At 45.9% G+C, this 12187-nt stretch overlaps 1 protein-coding gene and 1 long non-coding RNA gene across 7 annotated transcripts in view; one reads left to right on the top strand and one right to left on the bottom strand.

Annotated features, from left to right (window-relative positions):
- DRC11 (dynein regulatory complex subunit 11) overlaps nucleotides 1–12187 on the bottom strand; it is a 109126-nt gene that overhangs the window by 59095 nt on the left and 37844 nt on the right. The gene's annotated exons all lie outside the window — the stretch shown is intronic.
- LOC113460338 (uncharacterized) overlaps nucleotides 1–12187 on the top strand; it is an 80786-nt gene that overhangs the window by 45802 nt on the left and 22797 nt on the right. Inside the window, exon 2 of the long non-coding RNA XR_003382179.2 lies at nucleotides 6529–6652. This is a non-coding gene — a long non-coding RNA (uncharacterized LOC113460338). The remainder of the gene's footprint in view (nucleotides 1–6528; nucleotides 6653–12187) is intronic.

Raw genomic sequence — 12187 nt, forward strand, 5'->3', positions numbered from 1 at the left:
AAGGAACAAATAAGGTTTACAAAAGCCCATGGTGGGACTGGGCTCGGTGGCTGAACAGAGTAAAGAAGGGGAGATGGAAGGACAGGGCCAGGAGAAAACCTCCTCCTTGTGAGACAAACCCCACCAGCAGCCTGGGGAGGCCCTCAGGAGCCCCAAGCCTGCAGGATGGCTCAGGAGCTGAGGATGGCTCCTGGGGGCGACCTGCTCCTTCCTCATTTTCTGCTTCCAGGCACCGAGCAGCAGCCTCTACTTGCACTGCTGCAAATAAAAATGAGGAGTGTTGGAGCTCTCAGCAGGCAAGAAGATCCTTCTTTGGGTCAGAGCCACTGCTTTAACACAACTGCTCAAGGTTTCTGTGCTGAGGAGGATGCTGTTGAAGAAGGGTCCTTTAGAAATCGTGCTATGTGAGAAATCCATCACTTTTCTGGAAAGCAGTGAAATCCTGTCAACGGAAGCAGAGCAGGGGTTGGAAAGCAGCTTTACAGAAAAGCCATCTAATTGGGATGAATGAGGGCCCTAAATCTGAATCAAAGCAGCTCAAGTGGAAGAGTAAAGGGAAGAACAAGGATGGAGGGGTGAAAAGATACGATCTTGCACTCCCAGCTGAAAAGGAAAAGGATGTGATGAGGTTTTTGTGCTGTTTCTCAAATTACATTATGTTCTCTGGTTCACTGTTACTGCTCCAAACCTATTCCTCTTACAATAACTCAGACCTGTCAAGTGTAATTGAAAAAGAATGATCTTTTATGGTCTGCAGTACAAATCCCTTTGTCTGTGATCTGTAGCAAAGAGTTCTGGCTCTTCTGGGCTCAATATTTGTACAGCACAAACCCCACATAAATGTCCAAGTTTTAACTAGGTTCAAATGGTTCTGTAATGTCCCCAAATCACCACCAGGCTGGGACAAGTCGGGGTGACTGGCAGGCTCTGCTCAGCCCTCAGTGCTGTGGCACCTCCATCCTCACCTGCACAATAAATTCTTTGTCTGGGAGACGACCCTGCACTGTGCTTCTCTCATCTGCTGCTTCCTCCCTTCCTCATTTAGGAGCTTCAAATTTTTCTAAAGTGTTTTCTCTCTATTCCACATTGCTCAGGGATGGTTGTAGTTCGGACTAAATATGGCTTTTGATTTATGAGAGCACACCATTGATTTAAACATTTTGTCTGGTAATAGACTCAACAAGTTCCTACCTACTCTGTTCTCTGGCGTGGTTTTACATGTGTTATTCTTTCTTTTTGGCTATGGCTTCTCCAGCTAATTGCATAAAAGGCCTTGTCAGGAAAAATAAATTGTTCTTTGGAGGAACAAGAGCGTTTAACTCTTCTCAGGGGAAGAAAAGATGTGGGCTGTGTGCAGACGAGGAGGCATGAATGATGGTGAAGGCTCTGAGTGGAGGGACACAGGGGTGTTCTGTGCAGAAAAGGGACACAAACTAAGAGGGAGGAGCTCTTTAAAAAAATAAAACCCTCATCAGTTGTGTAGTTCTTGCCTGTTTCTGTAATCCCACCTGATATGGATTCTCTCAGACTGCTTAAATAGCAGCGCTGGTTTATTTTAGGTGTCTTTGCTGTGGTGCTTTTTCCCCCTTTTGTATTTGTGCTGTCTTTAGCTCTTTGAAAATCACTTCCAGAAAAAATAGCCTGGGCAAATACAGAATTACTTCTAAAGTGAGATTGATTTCCACGGGCTTCTTATCATCTTTAATGAGTTTGGACACAGACAACGTTACAAGTGATGTTTTATCTCAGGTCCTGATCCTCCCAGTGTTTGCTTGTACGTGTGCTTGTTATGCATGGAAGCATTTCAGTGCAGGGTAATTGGAGGATCAGAAACTTTATTGTTCTGCATAAATATTCAGCTTTGAAAATTGAAGATCAAGTGTAGTGAGGCCAACAATGTGCAAGGGAAAGCATTCCCATGGAGGAATGAGGAGGCAAGGTTTGTGGGGAAAGGTGATATCCTTTATTATAGTAACTATCATAATTAGAATGGTCTTTTGGGTCCCCAGTGCCTGCCTTAGATCTGAAATGGGAGAAGGGAACTTCAAAGCCAAGTAATAGTTGGGAACAGTTGTTGGAGGGGACAGAGCTAAATGAGGAATGTGGTAATTCTCCCTGATAGTTTTATTACATGTGGTGTTACTGGCCAGGAAAGGTAGACCTTTGGCTGACCCAGTGCAGTTGTTCATAAGCTGCTTGAGTTCTTACAGCAAAAGAGTCTGTTCTGCTTTGTCATGAAGTTATTACCTTTCCAAGGATCCTTCTGGTCTTTTTGGGATAGCAATAAGTAATTAATGTAATGGAAAAATGGGAATCTCTGTTCCCCTTCAGGTGGGCTGGGGCATTTCTCTGCCAGGACTCCTGGTTATCCTGATTCCTGCTGTAAAACCCCAAGGGAAAAGGATTTAAAAATTTTTTTTCTCTTCAAAATTCTGACAAATCATTGCTGGTTTAAAATGGGATTAGGTTTTTCTCCTTGAGATAATTGGAGACATGGATGATAGCACTGCAAATGGCTTCTAGGTTTTTGAATGGGAATAAAAGGCAGCTTGGGCATGAATAATGCCAAGGAAAACCAAAGCCACTTATTCTTCCAATAGTAGCTTAAGTTAAAAGAAAACATGCTACAATCAGAAGAAAAACTGTGTAATATTGACACTGATGGACTGTTCTGGTGCTCTGATTTTGCATGATCCTCCACACACTCAAAAATTGTTGCCCAAAGCTTTCTCAGAGCTCTCATTTGAATGAACTGAGGATTGGGAGAAATCACACCCTGGCTGATAGAACTGAACTGCTTGGAAAGAGCTGATACCATCCAAGGTATCAGCTAGGTTCATTGAGTGTTTTCTAGGTTCAGACTAACCTAGAAAACACTCAATGTACCCACCAAGCATGGAAATGGAAAGATTAAAGGGGCGGGAAAGCAGATACCTGGAAGGTTATTTAGGGTTTTTGGCTTGACTCCTGCAGTGCAGAACAGCTTTGGGCAGAGCTGCAAGGTGTGGAATAACACTGAAAGCATCTCCTGATGGATCTGAGGACACCTGCATGTCCCACGCCTGCCCCTGGAGGGAAAACTGACATCCAGCACTACCCCATGCTTGGTTTCCTAGCTCTGAAGTTCCTTGAGTTTGTTTCCTTCGGAGAAGGAAACTCTTTTGGAGTTGTTGATCATCCTGTGTTTACCAGGGTGCATTCCTCCAAGGATGAAGGGCTGCTCCCCCTCTTTCCCAGGCTGGCTGTCCCCAGGCTCCTTTCCAAGGTCAGCTTCCTGGTGGCTGTCTCCAGCCTTTGGGGGAGAGCAGGGTGAGCAGCCCTTGCTGAGCAAGAGCAGGGTGAGCAGCCCTTGCTGAGCAGGAGAGCTGCCCTTGCTGAGCAGGATGAGTAGTCCTTGCTGAGCAGGAGAGCTGCCCCCAGGGGCTGCTCCAGGGCTGGGGCCTCGCTGATGGAATAGCTCCCATTAAACTCTCATCTGGTTTGACTTTCTCGTGTCTTTCCACTCTCTTCAGAGCAAGGTCAGAAATACAGAAGCTGGCTCAAAGAAACACCAGGTCAAATTCCCCCTGCATTTACTGAATTCCTTACCTTTGGTCAGCTTATCCTGCCAGCACAGAACACCCAATCCTGGCTCAAATTTGGCAGAATTTCCAGTGCTCAGCATTCAACTTAAGAGACTGAAACAATTATGGGCAGTTTTAAGCAAGATTACTTTAACCCAGACTAGAAGCTTTGTAAGAATAGTTTTCCTGCAGAGTCAGCCAGAGGGAATCAAGAGTACTTTTATTAACACAATATGAATCCTGTAAAGAGGAAAATAAAGCATGCCATTTTTTTCTAGCAAGGCCAGCCAAAAGAAATAACTTGCCCTCCAACATCACAAGTTTCTTTGGGATTTGGAGCGAAATGGAGTATAAGAGAGCATTTTGCTTTATGAGATTTGTTTATGAGAAATCTGAGCAAATGTTTTTGCTTCTCAGAAGTCAAGGTGGACCAAAATGCATCTCTACAGGAGGGGAAGAAGGCTCTAACCTGGCTACTCCACCCTGCTTTGCCATGGCCCATCACTTAAAACTGAGGATAATGCAGTGCTCCCGGGGTGTGCCAGCCTCCCGTGTGTGCTGTGCAAAGGGACACCCTTTACATCTGCCTGGAAAACTGGGAATGGGAGCCTGGGAGGAGCACAGAAGCTCTGTGCTTTCATCCTTTTTTCCAACACTAGATATCTAACATTCCAACAAGGAGGACATGTAGGAGTGATATGACGATTAGACAACCCTGCTTATGGGTAAATGATGTGATTTTCATTGATGTAATTTTTGCAGGGTGATGAAAATGGATGGTGTGTCTGAGGTGGCATCAGACACATTTCAGTATTTCTATCTCTGCCTTATAGCTGTGGTATCAGTGCAGAAATCCAGCCCAGGCTGCCAGAACTCATTTTTTGCCTCTCAGGACCAAAATGCTGCCCAGCCACTGTGTCAGCCACTGTGTCACACATCCCTGTGCCCCTGACGTGCTGCCTGACCATGGTTTAACCTCACGAGTTTCCAAAGGACAGAGTGTGACCAGGCTCATCAAGCACTGCATCACTGCTTGGGAGAGTGGCTGGAATTTCATTTCAAACTGGAATCACTATTTGCACCTAGGACTGAACTGCCTTCAGAAGCACTTGTGATGCAGCAGGAAAATGTCAGTGGGAAAGGAGAAGCTGAAAATGGTTTTTAGGAATGACCAGACGCTGCTTTCTCTTTCACTGCCCAGAATCCCAGAAGGGGCCACAGTGAGGGTCTGGTCCAGCCTCCCTGCTCCAGCAAGGTCATCCCAGAGCACAGGGCACAGGATTGTGTCTGGATGGCTCTGGAATATTGTCATACACATCTTTTTGTGAAAATCCTTTCTTAGGATTTTTTTTTCCTTCTGAGAAGCTGAGAGGCCTCAGAAACAAAATGTAAACAATGGTTATCTGCTGCTGTGGAATGCAACAGGTGAATTTCTGATTGGCCCATCTTAGATGTTTATATTAATGGCCAATCAAGGCTGAGCTATTTCAGACAGAGTCCCAGAGAGCTGCCTTTTGTTATTATTTTTTCTATTCTATTCTTAGCTAGCCTTCTGAGATGAAACCTTTCCTTCTACTCTTTAGTATAGTTACAATGTAATATATGTATCATAAAATAATAAATCAAGCCCTCTGAAACATGGAGTCAACATTCTCGTCTCCTCCCTCATCCAAGAACCCCTGTGAATGTTTCACAGAACATCCCCAGTGAGGGAGGCTCCACAGCCTCCCTGGACACTGTTCACTGCTTGGTCAGTGCCCAGGGAAAGATTTCTGCCTCCTGCTCAGGTGGAACTCCTGGGCATCAGCATCTGCCTGTTCCTCATGTCCCACTGCTGGGCCCCATGGAGGAGGAGAGCCTGCTCCATGCTCTGGGATATCCAGGTATATAAATATCCACCCTTTGGATATTTATACACGTTACAGAGGTCCCCTCTCTGCTGTGGCTACTCTTGAGCTCCTCCTTTCCTCCCCAGAGATGCTCCAACCCCTCCATCACCTCTGCAGACTCTGCTGGATCCCTCCAGGAGTTTCTTGTCCTGAGGTGCTCAGAAGTGGACACAGCAGTCCAGGGGCGCCTCCCAGGGCTGAGCAGGGGGCAGGATCCCCCCCGACCTGCTGGGAATGCTCTTCCTGATGCACCCCAGCATCCCATTGACCTTCTTGTTCCCTAGGGAACACTCATGGCTCAGGGACAGCTCCTTGCCCACCTCGAGAGATCTGGTTCTCTGTGGTTTATGTGAAAGCATAAATGAGCTATTTAATGATAATTCTGAGGCAATTTCATGCAGATGGAAGCAGTCTCAGTGCTTGATTTTTCCACGTTCATCCCAAGTGGCTTTTGCAGCCTTATTGGAAAAAATCCCCATCAGGTGTACACAGAGGGTAAAACCAGGGAAAAAGGATAATGTTGCAGAGCCCGTCTATAAAATTAGAGATGTTTACACTCCTGGCCAATGCTGATAACCAAAGAGCTCGCTAGAAAGAAAAATAATTTAGAACCTCTACTTTGGCATTTTAAAAGTGTGGGAAAAAACCAGGAGAAACATTCCAGATGAGCTCAGCTGTAAGCCAGGCATGGTATTAAGAGCAGCCATTTATCAGGAGCTTTAGCTCAAAACCCCAGTCATCTCTGCAGTCCAAGAAACACACTGTAATGCCTGGAGGTGCCAAGTTCCTTAACTATCACCTTTTTAGTTTTGGGAGGGAAAAATTGGGATGTTCTAATCCTGTACCTGTTTCATGTGGCTCTGGTACATGATTTATAGTTTCTCAAAATTGACTGGAATTGTGCAGACTGATAGAGTTGAATACCTTTTGCCTCTCCAAATGACTGACTCCTTCTGCACATTACTCAGTGGGATACACTCAGATTTAATCAAAAATAAGCACAAAGTGCAGCTTTTTTATTATTGCTAATTTAAATGATGGCTTAATAATGTGCTTTTAAATAATTTCTTTGGTAGACGGGGTCGGTGCTGCTGAGAATTGCTGGCAACATGGCAAAGAGGCTGGAAAACCAGGGATAAAAGGGATATTCTCCGGGAATTTGGAGCCTGCTCTGGGAAGCAGCAGAGAGCACAAACACAGGTAATTTCCCCAAAGTGGTGGAAAAGGCAAGGTGGGGTAGGATGTGCAGTTGGGAAGTGAGCCCTGCAGGGCAGCTTTGCTCAGTCTTTGGTGCTGTTTTCCATGCCTGGAGACGTGACTGTGCTGCTTGCCAGGCCTCTGCAGAGCATCAGCTGTCTGGGATGGCCTCACTGCAGGACAGCAGAGCTCCCTGGGGCAAAGGATGGGAGATTTGGGCAGAAGGGAATGCAGGCACACACGTGGGAGAGGCAGCAATCAGCCGCTCCCAACAAACTGCCAGCCTGGCACAAGGAACAGGGACAAAGCCACGTGTCAGAGATGGGGTTTTTCAGGAGGGGATGGAGGTGGAAGGATTCTAAAATTCCAGAGCCAGAGCTGAGCCTGTGATGGAAGTTCACCTTCGCACATGGCGCAGCTCTGGCTCTGGAGTTTTGGAACAATTGTGCTTTGCCTTGGGATGCTTGGAGGAGTCCTGCAGCTACACTGGCTTTAGCTCACAGCCGTGCTTTCTACCAGCAGCTTCAGGACTGGTTGCTGGATTAGAGATGCTTTCCAGAAAAAAAAATAAATCTGGGAAGAGCTGTTTTAGAGCTGGTTTCCCTGTGTGATGAGGAACACAAAGCAGGAGAGTAAATTTCCTTTCCAAGCCACCAGACGATTACTGAGGCAGTGAGGGGCTCTGGCAAGAGACAGGGGAGTATTTGAACAGATTTCAGGGCCAGCAAGTTTCCTGCTATTCCATAAATGCCTCAGGAAATACTGAACCAGCTTTTTTTAATGCTTCTACACCCTCTGCTCAATTGGTGGAATCAAGGGGTGCTTTGGGTTGGAGGGACCTTAAAGTCCATCTCATCCCATACCCTGGCCAGGGACACCTTCCACTTGTCCCAGCTTGTTCCAAGCCCTGTTCAGCCTGGCCTTGAACTCTTCCAGGGATGGGGAAACTCAAACACATTTGTATTTGGCACAAGATCTTACTGATTTAGTTATTATTACTGTTGATATAGTTATTTTGTACAAGTAGAGCCTAAGAAGAGCCACCTAAACTCCCTTATATGCCATTAAATGTCTTTTATTCAGCCTAGGATGATCCTAAGCCTGCCTGACACAGCACACAAACCATAACAGCTGGGTGTTTTTAGAGTAAATGACTATAAATAATTAGAATTTCTGTTGTCTCTGCACAGGGCTGCAATGCAGCATGACTTAAAAGCCCTGGACTCTGACCTGGATAATAAAAACAACCTGCTTGGTGGAGTCTGACTAATCTCCCCCATGCTGAAATTCCCAGTAAAACTGAAACACATTGGCTCTGGAAGGAATGGATGTGACTCAGGTTTCAGGCAAGTTCTTGCTCTGCCCACAGAAATACTGCCATCAAACCTTTCCAGCCTTGAATCGGAGCACAGGATTTGGACAGTGGCTTTAATGTGAATTTTGCCCTGGCAAGAGCTTCCCTAGGTGCTCACCAACCCGCGCCGCCCAGCTAAGAAAGGAGCAGCCTGGTAGTTCTTGAGGGAAATTATCAAATAATTTTTGAAGAAGCTTTGTCTCAAGTGTGCTTGCCATATTTCCCAGCCCTGGGACTGCAGCCAGTGTTCTGCTGTCACCTAGAGCCTGTTCCAGCTATTCCACCATGGAGATGTTGAGGTTTAGGGGATAACCTGCTCCTGCTGCCTGTGTCCTCCTTCCCCCTCAGCTCCTGCTCCTTGGATTTGCAGAGTAAGCCCGGAATTTTCTCTGCTGGGTGTGGAATTCACTTGGAATTCAGCACTTGAGGAACTTGTCAGCAGCCTGTTAAATAATCCTGTTGGCACACTGGAGCCACAGTGCCCTGAATCAGCCTCGTGTTCCAGCAGACATTCCCCTGCCGTGGTCCCTAGCGTGAAAAGTGGGAAAAAGCCCCTGCCAGTGAAAACAGGGAAACAACTGGATTTCAGAATTGAACATATCCTTCTTCTCTTGGGGGAAAGAATAACAGGCTGTCATCCACAGCCACATTCCCAGCCATAACTTGATTCCTTCATCTTCTCCAAGTCAAATCTGTTCTCTTGGCAATCAAGTCTTTTTTAATATATTCACCTGCCACAGACTTTTGGGAACTGCTCTTTTGTCTTTGCCTTGGAAACACTTCCTATTTTCTGTCAGTCTTTGGTCCTAACTGTGCCTATTTATCAAAATGGTAACTCATAGGGGTTTTATTCCCCCAGTTTTATGCCTCTTTCATCCCTTCTCTTCTGATTCTGCCTCTCCAGCTCCTCGTGGCTGCTTCTGCTATCCCTTTGCTCTGCTTGTGTCAGTCCATGCCACGGCTCTTTTTTACCCCACTTGCCTCCTTTCTTCTTTGCATTCTACAGAGCCAAGGCTGAAAATGCCTTTTCCAGCTCCTCTGCTTGCTTCTCCAAAGAGATCCATCTGTGGAGCAAGGGCTGCAGCTTGGGAGCCACTGCTCTGTGCTTCATGCTCATTTTTATTCTCCCTTGTTCTGAGCTTTTCCCTCAGTCTTTCTCTTCCCAGAATATCCATTAAACACCTCTCCTCTGCCAGCCACTGGCTCTTCAGTGCTTCTACCAGGCACCAGTGGGACGCCTGGCTCTTTTTTCTTTGCCTGTTTCTTGTTTCTGTATGCCAGCAGATCTTTGCTTGTTGGAAATGGGGAAGTGGGGAAAATTGCTTCTTCCTCCTGCTCTGTATTAACTTGCTGGAGAAGACACCTCTCCCTGTCACAGTAGAGTGAAATAATAGCTGGGCTGGGTCTCTTCCCCTTCCCCTTGGGATTCATTCCCTTCTTCCTTTCTTTCTTTCTCATTGATTAGGACCAGGCTGTGCTGGTTAAACCAAGAGCAGATCAGATGGCAGAGCAGGCTCCCCTGGGCCAAGCCTAGTAGGTATCTAGCTGGATTCCTGAAAGAGAAGCCAGCTCCAAGGTGAACATCAGGCCCCAGTCAGCAGTTTGAAACACCCCACTGCTCTGTGCCTGCCTTCAGAAACCCAGCCTGCTGTGTTAGGACTCTGCTTGAGAAAGGAATAGAGGAGGACAGCAGCTTAACACACCCACTGAACGGGCACAGCCTGCAGGATTTTCCAGGAAAAAAATTTAAAAAAAGCCCAATCCTGCCTTTCAGACATGTAGAGCTTTATTATAACAAGCTGCTGGCAAGTGTGAGTCCCTGGGTGCCACTGATGTTTGTGTCTGGGTGAGTATCTATGACAACAAATAAACCTAATGTTTGGGAAGTGTCCTTGGGAATCTCACTGGGGGGGTTGCTGCATTAGGTCGGGAACACTTTGCATTTTCAGACTTTTAATTCCTAAGTATTATGGAGATGAGTATGAAGTGCTTTAGGAAAATGAACTAATTAGTCACCAGATTTTATTTTTCTTGTGTGCAAATGGGCCAGCTCAGACTAATGCTATTTACTTTAGCTGATTCCAGACTTTTGGATGTATAAAGGAGGGAATATTTTTAGGAGCTTTAATTCTAAGCAGGAGGCTTAGCCTCAAGGTCAGTGGACTGTGGGTATCCATGGGTCACTTGCAGCCATTTGAAGAAAGCAGGAAAGGGAATCTAGCTTCAATTTTTTGTAATGGTCAGTTTTGCTTCTAGAGTGCTACAAATCAAAAATTGGGAAGCCTGGAGTTATCCTACAGAGCAGTGCTCAGGATGGGTAGGTCTGTGAGAATGGATCAATATAGTTAAAGGCATAATAATTACGCTAAATAAATGAAAATGTCTAATTGGACCCATCTTTTTGCCCACAGGAGTTTTACCTTTCTCTTTGGTCCTTGTGCCTTTTGGAACAGAAATGTCTCTGCTATCCCTGTAAAAATTCACACAGGCTGAGGACAATCTTGCCTTTGGTCTACAGCTGAAAACCACAGAGACAGAAACTAGGGCAGGAATGGAGTGGGGAAAAGGTAAAGCCTTTTTGGGCAGAGGGATTTTGTAGCAAGCAGGTTGAGGAGAGCCTGGTCTGTAGAAGAACTGTGCTTGTTGTGGCTTTGCTGATGTGGGGTTGAGATCTCAACGAGCCTTTTCATGTTGCTTCTGCATCATTTGTGTGCAAGTGTGGCAAGAGGTGTGCAGTGCAAATCCTGCCTGATGGAGAGCTGGGTATCAGCTCACAAATGCTCGAAGTTCTGAGCATTCCTGCAAAAGCAGAAAGCCCAAAGTGCCACGGCACTGAAATGTGGTTTTCCCTGGTTTTGCACTGGTGAACTGCTTAGAGAACGAGACTGTGATTCTGCCTGGTGCAACAGCCTTGGAAAAGGCTCAAAACCAACAATGCCTTATTCTCTGAATCCCTGTGGAAGTCAATGGGAATCTGCTTGGAATGAGGACAATTAAACAACATCAGGACCTAACCCTCTTCCCAGTGAATGCAAAACCTCTCAGGGAAAGGAGAGATCAGTCAGGGAAGATCCCTAAGGGCTTTGTGATCTGACATAGCTGCGTGTCTCTCTGGAAAGGAATCACAGTGTTTGGAACGCTGGTGAAGATGTGCAGCATTGGTGCACTTGGTGATTAAATAAGAGTTCAGGAGCATGACTTGTTATGTTGAAAACCCCTTGGGGAGCTCAATTTGCACCTGTGCTGCTTTAAGAATCTTCTTTTCGTTCCTTAGAAATTTAGATAGTTGAATGAGCAAAATCCAGGATTGCAAAGAGCCCTTTGCATGTGTTTTCAATCACTGCACAGAGGTGGCAATCATAAATCCAGGTGTCAAACTGGAAATAAAACATTATCTCGGAGTTTGTGGTGATTTAGAAAGCAGAATTGGTGATCTTATCAATGCCTCTCTGGAGATGTGACACCAGGGTCCAAGTGGCCTTGCTGTTTCAGATAGCTGCAGCCAAGATTTATCTGTGTGTGGGAAATAGATGAATCCAGGGGCTTCCTGCTGGTGCCCCCCAAAGCCATGGAGCTGCCTCCATTAATGTCAGCACTCTCGTAAATTCTGAGCTTGCACTGAAGGAGGCAACTTCTGCCACTGCACAGAAGCTTCCAGAGGTGTCCCCTGCCTCCTGTAAATCCATGGACACCCAGTAAAGTGGATTAACTGCAGGTGGACTTCATAACAGCTGTCCCTCCTTTGGAATTAGAGGGGTTCACGCTTCTAAAAAGATGATCCCATAAGCAAGAAAGGCCTGAAGGGTTTTTTTGTTGTTGTTTTGTTTTAAATGGCTTTCAGGTTAGGTAGCTGATTCCAATCTATGGGAAAACAGGTTGCAGAGCTGTAGGCTCCACTCTCCCCTGCCATAAACAAACAATTCTCTTGTTTCTGATAACTTATTTCCCCTCTATTAAAGGAACCCAGTGGGTTATTTGCTTTGGTTCACTCCTCCCGTGAGCCAGTGGTGCATTTGCATTCCATTCCCCTGCTCCCTCCAGCCCTAAAGATGCCTGCCAAAATTAGTCAACAGATAACTACACAGCGGAAGCTTTTAAGAACGTGTTAGGAAAGGCTTGAACATTACCCATTAATGTTTACAGCTCCTAATTATCTTAATTAATCAGTCTTGGAGGCTGTCTGA

Source organism: Zonotrichia albicollis, chromosome 10 (assembly GCF_047830755.1).
Source record: "Zonotrichia albicollis isolate bZonAlb1 chromosome 10, bZonAlb1.hap1, whole genome shotgun sequence".
NCBI classification, from domain to species: domain Eukaryota; kingdom Metazoa; phylum Chordata; class Aves; order Passeriformes; family Passerellidae; genus Zonotrichia; species Zonotrichia albicollis.